Source organism: Zea mays, chromosome 3 (assembly GCF_902167145.1).
Source record: "Zea mays cultivar B73 chromosome 3, Zm-B73-REFERENCE-NAM-5.0, whole genome shotgun sequence".
NCBI lineage: Eukaryota > Viridiplantae > Streptophyta > Magnoliopsida > Poales > Poaceae > Zea > Zea mays.
In genome coordinates, this window is record NC_050098.1 from 95,308,207 (window position 1) to 95,318,949 (window position 10,743).

The window sequence follows — 10,743 nt, forward strand, 5'->3', positions numbered from 1 at the left end:
AGGCAGCCTGGCGCACCGGACACTGTCCGGTGCACCACCGGACACTGTCCGGTGCACCACCGGACAGTCCGGTGCCCCAGACCGACCCAGCCTGTTGGCTCTACACAGCCAACATTCTCCTTTTCTTCTTCTCTCTGTTTCTAACACTTAGACAAATATATTAGTACACAAAATCAATGTACTAAGGCTTAGAAACATACCTTTACTTGTGATTTGCACTTTGTTCATCCATGGGCATATATTCACATTTAAGCACATGTGTTGACACTTAATCACCAAAATACTTAGAAATGGCCCAAGGGCACATTTCCCTTTCAATCTCCCCCTTTTTGGTGATTTATGCCAACACAACATAAAGCAACTAGAACAAGTGCAAAATTACTTCAAATAAAACACAAATCTATTTTGATTCATTTTTGGCATATATGGATCATCCTTTGCCACCACTTGGTTTGTTTTTGCAAATCAAACTCAAATCTCTATCTCTAAGTCAAACACCAATGTTGAAGCATAAAGAGAGTCTTTCCAAAAGAGATTGATCAAAGATTTCAAAAACTCCCCCTATTTCCCATAATCAACATTTCTCCCCACAAGAAGCCAACTTTTGACAAAAAGAGACAATACAAGAGTTTTGACAAACCAAAAGCTCTATTATACTTTTTCAAAATTTCTCAAGTGGTAGCTGATCCATTTATTGCTTTGGCCTTTATTTTCTCCCCCTTTGGCATCAAGCACCAAAACAGGATCAATCTTGGCCCTTTAACCCCATTGCCTCACCAAAATCTTCAATTAAGAGTACAAAGGCAATAAGATCTTAGAGATGAACTTGGAATAAGTTACCCTCTCATCGGAGTGCAGTGGAAGTCTTGCATGGTCCAAGTTCACCTTTCCCTTTCAATTCACCTTCGAGACTAAATCAAGCAACCTCAAGCATATGGTTAGTCTCAAAGGGTCAAGTTGTAACACATCTCCCCCTAAACATGTGCATCACTTTGCAACGGACTTGTGAGGTCCAGGGAGTGTTTGTACAACTTGAGCACCACAATAAGCAACAAAATGCAGAATGAACATGATCAAAAGCATAAACACATGTATGCTACAATTCAATCCAAGTTCCGCGAATCTAAGACATTTAGCTCACTACGCAGCCTGCAAAAGGTCTTCTCATCTAGAGGCTTGGTAAAGATATCGGCTAGCTGGTTCTCGGTGCTAACATGAAACACTTCGATATCCCCCTTTTGCTGGTGGTCTCTCAAAAAGTGATGCCGGATGTCTATGTGCTTTGTGCGGCTGTGTTCAACAGGATTTTCCGCCATGCGGATAGCACTCTCATTATCACATAGGAGTGGGACTTTGCTCAGATTGTAGCCAAAGTCCCGGAGGGTTTGCCTCATCCAAAGTAGTTGCGCGCAACACTGACCTGCGGCAACGTACTCGGCCTCAGCGGTGGATAGGGCAACGGAGGTTTGTTTCTTAGAGTTCCATGACACCAGGGACCTTCCTAAGAATTGGCACGTCCCCGATGTACTCTTCCTATCGACCTTACATCCAGCATAGTCGGAGTCTGAGTATCCAACTAAGTCAAAGGTAGACCCCTTTGGATACCAGAGCCCGAAGCAAGGCGTAGCAACCAAATATCTAAGAATTCGCTTCACCGCCACTAAGTGACACTCCTTAGGATCGGATTGAAATCTAGCACACATGCATACGCTAAGCATAATATCCGGTCTACTAGCACATAAGTAAAGCAAAGAACCTATCATTGACCGGTATGCTTTTTGATCAACGGACTTACCTCCTTTGTTGAGGTCGGTGTGTCCGTCGGTCCCCATCGGAGTCTTTGCGGGCTTGGCGTCCTTCATCCCAAACCGCTTTAGTAGATCTTGCGTGTACTTCGTTTGGGAGATGAAGGTGCCGTCCTTGAGTTGCTTCACTTGGAACCCAAGGAAGTAGTTCAACTCGCCCATCATCGACATCTCGAATTTCTGCGTCATCACCCTGCTAAACTCTTCACAAGACTTTTGGTTAGTTGAACCAAATATTATGTCATCGACATAAATTTGGCACACAAACAAATCACCATCACATGTCTTTGTAAAAAGAGTTGGATCGGCTTTCCCAACCTTGAAAGCATTAACAATTAAGAAATCTCTAAGGCATTCATACCATGCTCTTGGGGCTTGCTTAAGTCCATAGAGCGCCTTAGAGAGCTTACACACATGGTCGGGGTACCGTTCATCCTCAAAGCCAGGAGGTTGCTCCACGTACACCTCCTCCTTGATTGGTCCGTTGAGGAATGCGCTCTTCACATCCATTTGGAACAACCTGAAAGAATGGTGAGCGGCATATGCTAGCAAGATACGAATGGACTCTAGCCTAGCCACAGGAGCGAAAGTCTCCTCAAAGTCCAAACCTGCGACTTGGGCATAACCTTTTGCCACAAGTCGAGCCTTGTTCCTCGTCACCACCCCGTGCTCGTCCTGTTTGTTGCGGAACACCCACTTGGTTCCCACAACATTTTGCTTCGGACGAGGCACCAGTGTCCAAACTTCATTGCGCTTGAAGTTGTTGAGTTCCTCTTGCATGGCCAACACCCAGTCCGGATCTAGCAAAGCCTCCTCTACCCTGAAAGGCTCAATAGAAGAGACAAAGGAGTAATGCTCACAAAAATTAACTAATCGAGACCGAGTAGTTACTCCCTTGCTAATGTCACCCAGAATTTGGTCGACGGGATGATCCCTTTGAATCATCGCTCGAACTTGGGTTGGAGGTGCCGGTTGCGCTTCTTCCTCCATCACATGATCATCTTGTGCTCCCCCTTGATTACACGTCTCCTTTTGATGAACCTGTTCATCGTCTTGAGTTGGGGGATGCACCGTTGTTGAGGAAGAAGGTTGTTCTTGCTCATCTTGTTCCTGTGGCCGCACTTCTCCAATCGCCATGGTGCGTATGGCGGCCGTTGGAATGTCTTCTTCATCTGCATCATCACAATCAACAACTTGCTCTCTTGGAGAGCCATTAGTCTCATCAAATACAACGTCGCTAGAGACTTCAACCAAACCCGATGATTTGTTGAAGACTCTATACGCCTTTGTATTTGAGTCATAACCTAATAAAAACCCTTCTACAGCTTTGGGAGCAAATTTAGAATTTCTACCCTTCTTTACTAGTATGTAGCACTTGCTCCCAAATACACGAAAGTAAGATACATTGGGTTTGTTACCGGTTAGTAGCTCATACGATGTCTTCTTGAGGAGGCGATGAAGGTAGACCGTGTTGATGGCGTGGCAAGCCGTATTCACGGCTTCCGTCCAAAAGCACTCGGGGGTCTTGAACTCTCCTAGCATCGTCCTCGCCATGTCGATGAGCGTCCTGTTCTTTCTCTCTACCACACCATTTTGTTGTGGTGTGTAGGGAGCGGAGAACTCGTGCTTGATCCCTTCCTCTTCAAGGAACTCCTCCACTTGAAGGTTCTTGAACTCGGATCCGTTGTCGCTTCTTATCTTCTTCACCTTGAGCTCAAACTCATTTTGAGCTCTCCTGAGAAAGCGCTTGAGGGTCCCTTGGGTTTCAGACTTATCCTGCAAAAAGAACACCCAAGTGAAGCGGGAAAAGTCATCAACAATAACTAGACCATACTTACTCCCTCCTATGCTCAGATAGGCGACGGGTCCGAAGAGGTCCATATGCAGCAGCTCCAGGGGTCTTGAAGTGGTCATCACATTCTTGCTGTGATGTGCTCCTCCCACTTGTTTACCTGCTTGACAAGCTGCACAAGGTCTATCTTTTTCGAAATGCACGTTAGTCAAACCTATCACGTGTTCTCCCTTTAGAAGCTTGTGAAGGTTCTTCATCCCCACATGTGCTAAGCGGCGGTGCCACAGCCAGCCCATGCTAGTCTTAGCTATTAAGCATGCATCTAGACTGGCCTCTTCTTTTGCAAAATCTACTAAATAAAGTTTGCCGTCTAATACACCCTTAAAAGCTAGTGAACCATCACTTCTTCTAACGACAGACACATCTACATTTGTAAATAGACAGTTGTACCCCATGTTGCATAACTGACTAACAGATAGCAAATTATAACCTAGAGACTCTACTAAAAACACATTAGAGATAGAGTGCTCATTAGAAATTGCAATTTTACCTAACTCATTTACCTTGCCTTGATTCCCATCACCGAATATGATTGAATCTTGGGAATCCTTATTCTTGACGTAGGAGGTGAACATCTTCTTCTCCCCCGTCATATGGTTTGTGCATCCGCTATCAATAATCCAGCTTGAACCCCCGGATGCATAAACCTGCAAGGCAAATTTAGGCTTGGGACTTAGGTACCCAACTCATGTTGGGTCCTACAAGGTTAGCACAAATATTCTTAGGGACCCAAATGCAAGTTTTATCTCCCTTGCATCTTGCCCCTAACTTCCTAGCAACAATTTTCTTATCCTTTCTACAAATAGCAAAGGAAGCATTTAGAGTACAATAAATTTCGGAAGGTTCATTCACTACTTTCCTAGGAGCATTATGAACTATATTTCTCCTAGGCATTTGGTGAACAACATTTCTTCTAAACACATTTCTACCATGCATAACATGAGAACTAGAAGCAGTCATAGCATAAGAGTCATAAGCATGTGAATCAAAAACATCATTACTCCTAAAAGCATTTCTAGAGTATCTTCTATCATAGTACATGAAAGCATGATTCTTCTTAACACTATTAGCCATAGGAGCCTTTCCTTTCTCCTTGGTGGAGATAGGAGTCTTATGGCTTGTTAAGTTCTTGGCTTCCCTCTTGAAGCCAAGCCCATCCTTAATTGAGGGGTGTCTACCAATAGTGTAGGCATCCCTTGCAAATTTTAGTTTTTCAAATTCACTTTTGCTAGTCTTAAGTTGGGCATTAAGACTAGCTAATTCATCATTCAATTTTGAAATGGAAACTAAGTGTTCACTACAAGCATTAATATCAACATCCTTACACCTAGTGCAAATTTCAACATGCTCAACACAAGAGTTAGATTTTTGTGCTTCTACTAGTTTAGCATTTAAGTCATCATTAATGCTCTTTAATTTAGAAATTGAATCATGGCATGTAGACATTTCACAAGCAAGCATTTCATTTCTCTTAATTTCTAACGCAAGGGATTTTTGAGCCTCTACAAACTTATCATGTTCTTCGTACAAGAGATCCTCTTGCTTTTCTAGTAGCCTATTCTTATCATTTAAAGCATCAATCAATTCATTAATTTTGTCAATCTTAGATCTATCTAAGCCTTTAAATAAGCATGAATAGTCTATTTCATCATCACTAGACTCATCCTCACTAGAAGAAGCATAAGTAGAGTTTCGAGTACTTACTTTCTTCTCCTTAGCCATGAGGCACGTGTGATGCTCGTTGGGGAAAAGGGATGACTTGTTGAAGGCGGTGGCGGCGAGTCCTTCGTTGTCGGAGTCGGACGAGGAGCAATCCGAATCCCACTCCTTTCCAATATGAGCCTCGCCCTTTGCCTTCTTGTAATTCTTCTTCTTTTCCCATTTTCCACTCTTCTTTTCCTGGTCACTATCATTATCGGGACAATTAGCGATAAAGTGACCAATCTTACCACACTTGAAGCATGAGCGCTTCCCTTTCGTCTTGGTCTTGTTGGGATGCTCCTTGCGACCCCTTAACGCCGTCTTGAAGCGCTTAATGATGAGAGCCATTTCTTCATCATTAAGCCCGGCCGCCTCAATTTGCGCCACCTTGCTTGGTAGTGCCTCCTTGCTTCTCGATGCCTTGAGAGCAATGGGTTGAGGCTCGTGGATCGGACCGTTCAACGCGTCATCGACGTATCTCGCCTCCTTGATCATCATCCGCCCGCTTACAAATTTTCCAAGAATTTCTTCGGGCGACATTTTGGTGTACCTGGGATTCTCACGAATATTATTCACCAAATGAGGATCAAGAACGGTAAAGGACCTTAGCATTAGGCGGACGACGTCGTGGTCCGTCCATCGCGTGCTTCCATAGCTCCTTATCTTGTTGACAAGGGTTTTGAGCCGGTTGTATGTTTGAGTTGGCTCCTCTCCCCTTATCATAGCAAATCTTCCGAGTTCGCCTTCCACCAACTCCATCTTGGTGAGCATGGTGACGTCGTTGCCCTCGTGAGAGATCTTGAGGGTGTCCCATATCTGCTTGGCATTTTCCAAGCCGCTCACCTTATTGTATTCTTCCCTGCACAAAGATGCTAAAAGAACAGTAGTAGCTTGTGCATTTCTATGGATTTGTTCATTTATAAGCATAGGACTATCCGAGCTATCAAATTTCATTACATTCTCTACAATCTCCCATATGCTTGGATGAAGAGAGAATAAGTGACTACGCATTTTGTGACTCCAAAATCCGTAGTCCTCCCCATCAAAGTGTGGAGGTTTGCCGAGAGGAATGGAAAGCAAATGCGAATTCGAACTATGTGGAATACGAGAATAATCAAATGAAAAGTTCGAATTGACCGTCTTCCTGTAGTCGTTGTCGTCGTCCTTTTGGGAAGAGGAAGATCCGTCGCTGTCGTAGTAGACAATCTCCTTGATGCGCCTTGTCTTCTTCTTCTTCCCATCTTTTCGTCTATGGCCTGAGCCCGAGTCGTTGGACTTGTCATCCTTTGGCTCGTTGACGAAGGACTCCTTTTCCTTGTCGTTGATCACGATTCCCTTCCCCTTAGGATCCATCTCTTCGGGCGGTTAGTCCCTTTCTTTGAAGAGAACGGCTCTGATACCAATTGAGAGCACCTAGAGGGGGGGGGTGAATAGGTGATCCTATAAAACTTCAAAACTTATGCCACAAAAACTTGTTAAGTGTTAGCACAAGTATGGCCAAGTGGCTAGAGAGGAGTCAAAACACAATAACCACAAGAAATCAATCACAGAGATGACACGGTGGTTATCCCGTGGTTCGGCCAAGTACAAAAACTTGCCTACTCCACGTTGTGGCGTCCCAATGGACGAGAGTTGCACTCAACTCCTCTCAAGTGATCCAATGATCAACTTGAATACCACGGTGTTCTTGCTTTTCTTTTCTCAATCCCGTTTGCGAGGAATCTCCACAACTTGGAGCCTCTCGCCCTTACAAAAGATGTTCACAGAGAATCACGGAGCAAGGGAGGGATTAGCAACTCACACACAACACAAAGATCACAGCGAATACGCACACACAAGACCCAGACTTGAGCTCAAGAGACTAGCACACTAGAACGGAGCTGAAATCACTAGAATATCGAACAAGTGTGCAAGATTGATGTGTGAGTGATCAAGAGTGCTCAAGGAATGCTTGGTTATCTCCTCCATGCGCCTAGGGGTCCCTTTTATAGCCCCAAGGCAGCTAGGAGCCGTTGAGAGCAAATCTGGAAGGCTGATCTTGCCTTCTGTCGTCGGGCGCACCGGACAGTCCGGTGCACACCGGACACTGTCCGGTGCCCGATTTCCTTCCTTAAACAGGCGCAGCCGACCGTTGCCAACCGTTGCAGATCTGGCGCACCAGACAGTCCGGTGCACACCGGACAGTCCGGTGCCTCCTTCCGACCGTTGGCCAGACCACGTGTCACGCGCAGAATCCGTGGCCGACCGTTGGCCCTGGCCGACCGTTGGCTCACCGGACAGTCCGGTGTACACCGGACAGTCCGGTGAATTTTAGCCGTACGCCGTCGGCGAATTCCCGAGAGCGGCCTCTTCGGCCGAGGCAGCCTGGCGCACCGGACACTGTCCGGTGCACCACCGGACACTGTCCGGTGCACCAGACCGACCCAGCCTGTTGGCTCTACACAGCCAACATTCTCCTTTTCTTCTTCTCTCTGTTTCTAACACTTAGACAAATATATTAGTACACAAAATCAATGTACTAAGGCTTAGAAACATACCTTTACTTGTGATTTGCACTTTGTTCATCCATGGGCATATATTCACATTTAAGCACATGTGTTGACACTTAATCACCAAAATACTTAGAAATGGCCCAAGGGCACATTTCCCTTTCAGCCATCCACCTACGCCACACGCAGCTAGTGTGCCCTTCGCGTGTGCCACGGCCCGCTTGCTCCTCGGCACGAGCGGCGTTGGCGCGCACGTTGCGTAGGCTTGCCTCCCCCGTGTGTGGTCAGGCGCTAGGGACCCCTTGCGCTAGTCTGGGTGGCGCATGGCCGGCTGCCAGCCCACGGGTGGCAGCAGCCAGGCCGGCGCTGGGCGTGTGCGGCGAGGGCGGCAGGAGGCAGTCGATGAATGAACAGACAACAAGAAGGGAGGTAGAAGACAGTGAATGACAAATGTGTCCCATTTGCGTAAGTAACAATGTCGATCAGCGAATGGGCGGCGATGACATTAAGGGAATCAAAATCTAAAACCGGTGGCATAGAGGGAATGCTATCATTTCCAGTGTCACATAAGGAATCAGTATAATTTCGAATGGCGTAGAGGGAATTTTCTCTAGTATTATACTTTCGAAGGCTTTTAGATGGCACGTGATAATGGTAGGTATAAATTTGCAAATGGCCAACTATTCTGTTAGTCGCATTGTTCATGTATTTATAAAATTGTGCTCCCATATAATTTTATGTGAAATTACATTTTACCCCCTCCTTTTCACTTTGTAATGCTTCATTTTTTGGAGGTGTGTATTTCTGGCTTTTCACTATACACATATGTCATGTATGTACTAGTCTAATACCCGTGTGTTGCGACGGTACCCAACCATATTTGATGATATTGATTGGCTGACTAAGCGACACTTGAGAGTCTTAATGGACCCTCACATAAAAATACCATAATAAATGAATTTAATGTCAAAGTGAACATATTGTTCATATACCAGATACTGAATTGGTAAAACAAATATTACACTTGATCTTAGCCAAAAGACCGAAAAATGAGTTGAAAAGGAGCCCCTATGCTCGAATTAAATTATAGCCAATATTTTGGCTTAGGACTTAGGAGTGAGAAGATGGTGTAGATCTGATGCCCTAACCAAAATCATCATTGAGATTCCATAGGTAACATATGCAAATTCATTTATGGTGATGGCTTAACAATTTTCTCAAAGTTTAGCAAGACATAGAAAAGCACAAGTATGCCAACAAGATCATTCTTGAAATACCAAATACAACAAGTTTATCCTCTAATGCTTAAGATGCTTACTGAAATACATACTTGCTCTTGCCTTTAGAGTATCATATCAAACAATAAAAACAATTTCCACTTTTTACAAAGCCTTGTACTCATTTCCAATTGCATAGTTGGTTTCACTTAAAATTCAATGTGCAACGGCGGAAGAAGCGGGCGGAGGTTGTTGCGAAACGGACAGGGTTTGTTGCTAGAGCGACAACTACGAGAACGTTGTTGTGCGAACAAATAAGATAGGTATGGGATATGATCTGAGACCGTGGGTTGATTTTGAAGAAATACAAGGGGTTTTTTGTAAAAAGATGATGCGGGACGACCGCTGAAACTTGTGATTTAATAGAGTAGAGATTCTATCAGTTAAGGCTTCCTTTCGGTGTCGCTTCTAAACGAAGGTCTTTATAGTATCTGTTGTCGCCATCGAAGCTCCACTTTCATAATCTTTGGCACTATCTACCTTCAACTTGGGTCTGGGATGAAGTAATCTAACGAGGGTGATGAGAACATAACCCTCTCAGATATGACCATGTTAAAGGCTCTTATTGCGAAGGTGAAACTCTTCCACATTGTAACTACATTCGATATATTTGAAGAATTGATATTGTGTTGTAAAGTGTGTATGTTTTTATTTGTAGAACTTCTTACATGGATCAAGCAATGTGTTGAGTGTACAAGGAAGGCATTGAAGAACAAAGAAGTTGATTGGGGACCAAGTAATGATATTTTCAACATCCCCACTGATGAGGACATCCTCCACTATTACCCGTTGGCAAAGACGCAATTGGCCCAGTTGGCCCAATTGTAGTCGGACGACGACCGTGTGAGCCTCAGAATTATCCCACCTCGCTTAACTTGGGAGGAGGAAGCCACTTTAAAAGGGAGAGCCACCCTTCCCACATTGGACTAGTCTTTTGGGGCGATTGGGCCTTTCCCTGAGTTGGGTGTGCTTAATGAACTGTTGGGCTCCGGGCAACCCTAATTTGTTGGGCCTTGGCCAACCCCACTTGGGCTAGGTCTATCATCTAGTATCAGAGCTAGGGCCCATTTTAAGAAGGTGGGAATGATGAGGACATCCTCCACTATTACCCATTGGCAAAGACGCAGTTGGCCCAATTGTAGTCGGACGACGACCGTGTGAGCCTCAGAACCACCTCGCTTAACTTGGGAGGAGGAAGCCACTTTAAAAGGTAGAGCCACCCTTCCCCCATTGGACTAGTCTTTTGGGGCGATTGGGCCTTTCCCTGAGTTGGGTGTGCTTAATGAACTGTTGGGCTCCGGACAACCCTAATTTGTTGGGCCTCGGCCAACCCCACCTGACAACCCTAATTTGTTGGGCCTTGGCCAACCCCACCTGGGCTGGGTCTATCACCCACCCAGGCAACCATGTCATCAGGTTTGAAGCCATACTTGGGTGAGGAGTACACACTAGAGTCAAGGACGACTCTACCACAAGAAGGGGAGGATGATGAGGACATCGTTGCCATCAATACAACCACACCAACGACCCCTTCACCATTTAACCAGAGACCAATGACATGAGCTCGTGCTTGTAAACTTAATTATCAGGTGAACTCGTTCCTTTCTGTTAAAGCTAAT

At 45.1% G+C, this 10,743-nt stretch overlaps 1 non-coding gene across 1 annotated transcript; it reads right to left on the reverse strand.

The window, feature by feature from the left end:
- Positions 1-8,700: 8,700 nt before the first annotated feature.
- LOC111591255 (U2 spliceosomal RNA) lies at positions 8,701-8,901 on the reverse strand. The gene has a single exon (XR_004857481.1). It is a non-coding gene; the product is annotated as a U2 spliceosomal RNA (small nuclear RNA).
- Between the last annotated feature and the right edge of the window lie 1,842 nt (positions 8,902-10,743).